The sequence below is a fragment of the Sarcophilus harrisii genome, chromosome X, assembly GCF_902635505.1.
Source record: "Sarcophilus harrisii chromosome X, mSarHar1.11, whole genome shotgun sequence".
NCBI lineage: Eukaryota > Metazoa > Chordata > Mammalia > Dasyuromorphia > Dasyuridae > Sarcophilus > Sarcophilus harrisii.
In genome coordinates this window covers 2,484,770-2,487,480 of record NC_045432.1, presented here as the reverse complement: position 1 = coordinate 2,487,480, position 2,711 = coordinate 2,484,770, and the positions used below count along the sequence as shown (strand labels likewise).

General features: G+C 43.5%; 1 long non-coding RNA gene across 1 annotated transcript; it reads right to left on the bottom strand.

Annotated features, from left to right (window-relative positions):
• Nucleotides 1-262: 262 nt before the first annotated feature.
• LOC116420268 lies at nucleotides 263-1,702 on the bottom strand. The gene is made up of 3 exons (XR_004230568.1): nucleotides 1,524-1,702; nucleotides 977-1,171; nucleotides 263-655 (listed from the first exon to the last, which is right to left on the bottom strand). It is a non-coding gene; the product is annotated as an uncharacterized LOC116420268 (long non-coding RNA).
• Between the last annotated feature and the right edge of the window lie 1,009 nt (nucleotides 1,703-2,711).

The window sequence follows — 2,711 nt, the reverse complement described above, 5'->3', positions numbered from 1 at the left end:
AGGGGAATGTTGAAAACTATCTTTGCATGTATTTGGAAAAATAAAATACTAGTAAAAAAAGTTTATGAGTAGCCAGTTTCGAGAGTCTTTGAAAGTTTACAAATATATTTTACAAGCTCTTTACTCTATACCCTTTCCCACCCCCTAAACAATGATCAATTTTCTTTTTAAAAACACCCATGCAAATTTTTCATAGGCCTTAAAATAATTCATAGGCCCCAAATAACTTGGTTAACAGTGTCAAATTTTTTGTAAGCAAGAGGCAAACAAGTCAAGGTAAAATTTCTCTTTATTCATAAGCATAAGTGCAAGTGTATAAGTTCTTAAATTAGAGTACTTTAGAGCATCAAGCACATTGTTACAGTCCATTTCTTAATCTAACAACATCTAGATTGCTTTTCTAACAACAGAGCTTATAAAAATTTTACCAATGTTTCCAAATTGACCACATTCTCCAATATAAGAACATTTTGAAACACAACAATGTAATAAACAATGTGATGTCATTAACATTTGAAGGAAAACCCATTATTAAAACTAAACCCCCTCTGCCTGAGGTGGTCTTAATTCAGTTGAATTCTTCATCTCCATTGGCAGGTTACAATGATGACATTTAAATGCCCATATAGAAACATCCATTGGGAAACAACTGCACCTGATTAAAGAAAAAAAAGAAAATCAGTTAACATTCATGCAGCACTTCCCAGTGCCAGGCCCTGTGTTAAGCACTTTACCATCCTGTGATCCTCACAACAACCTTGGGAGGTGGATGCTATTATTATCCCTTTCCAGAAGAGTAGATTGAGATAGAGGGACAAAGGGTTTCTTGCTTAGGGGTCACACAGCTCATACATTCCAAATCCAAGTAAATCCGGATTTATAGCCACTAAAGGTCCCATCTCAGCTCCCAAGGCCTGCTCTCTTGTCCCTTAAAAAGACAAAAGGTTATTCTCTACAAATAACAGGGGGAAGTTACCTAAAGACGCTCCAGACTAGTTCTCCTCCTTTGCTTCCTCATCCTCCTCAGAGTCTCGGGCCAGAAGGGGCAGGAAGACTAGTAACAAAAGTACAGGAAAGAGAAGGAAGGGTAGGAAATGCAGGAGGAGCATGAAGAGAAAATGCAGGATCACAAAGATGACGGGCGTAGGGTAGAGGGGGGGCATCTTTGGTCCTGCGGGGAGAAAGGTTGCGCTCAGTGTAAGAGGAGTTATTTCTCCCCCCAGAGGGGAGGTCAAGGCCATACAGAATCATGGAGGGCAAGGGCAAGATCTTGGGGGGAGGGGCAAGGGAAGGGGATGGGGCAAGGGAGGAATGAGAGGAGGCAGGGAAGGGGAAGGGGGAGGAAAGGGGCAGGGGAAATGGCGGGGCAAGGAAAGGGGGCGGGGCAACGGAGGGGAAGGATCACTTGGCTCCGCCAATGGTCAGCTGGTGACCAACTCTCAGCACCTGGGGCGGTACCGCCTGGCTGGAGTGGGGGGCAGGCCCGATTAGGGACGGGCGGGTTGAAAGGGGAGAGTTCTCACTGTTAGCAGACACCATGGACAATCGGGAGGATGGACGCGGGTAGCAGGACGGTCGTGAGAACAGAAGGCCAGAAATGCTGAAAGGAAACAGTGGGAGAGAAAGCCCGGTCCAGCCCCTCCTCCCCAGCTCCCGGAGCACTGACCCCCAGCCACAAGTTGTTCTTGTCCACTTACCGTTACCACAGCAACGGTGCTGCTTATGACGGCCATGATGATGCCGCAGACTTCGAAGACCGTTGGGAGCCCAGGCAACCAGGCCATTGGTCGGAAAGTTCCAGGCACATTCTTGGGCGGGGCGGGCAGAGCATCCCTCAGCCCTTATATTACCCTGGAGGAGGATGCTTCCTGCTGGGGGGAGGAGGGCCTGCTTCTGGTTCCCACACTCACTGCACGCGGCCTCTTCCTCTGCTCCCCCCTTTCTCTTTTCCTTCCATGGGAGTAATGGCGCCGTTAACGATAAAGAAGCCGTCTCCTAACCCCAAAGCTGAAGCAGCTTGAGACCCCGAAACAAGAAAGGGAAGCTGCAGGGGAGGATTTAACAGTTGCCTGCGACTGACTGCAGAGAAAAGCAGGATGGACATTTAATTATTATTTCAATACTATTTTATTCTTCAAATTTATGCCAAGATATATTTCACCATTCACCTTTGTGAAACCTTGTGTTCCAAAGTTTTCTCCCTCTCTCCAGATTCCCAAGACTGCAAACAATCACATATAGATCAAATGTGTGCAATTCTTTAAAAAAATTATTTTTTATGACACCTTTTTATTTCCAAAACATATGCATGGATAAGTGTTCAACATTGACCCTTGCAAAACCTTGTGTTCCAAACTTTTTCCTTCCTTCCCCTCTCTAATATATGTTAAACATGCTAAATATATACTAATTAAATAAATAATTAAATCATATATACATATATATGTATGTATATATATATATATATCTGTATGTGTGTATGTCTATATGTATACACAAAATACACAATACACAATATATACACATACAATTATCATAGTGCACAAGAAAAGTCAGATCATGAAGGAAAAAATGAAAATAAAACAAAATGCAAGAACACAACAACAAAAACAGAGGAAATGCTATGTTGTGGGTGTAGATGGCTCTCTTCATCACAAGACCATAAACCTGGCTTGAATCTCCTTGTCCATCAGAATTGATCATTGTATCGT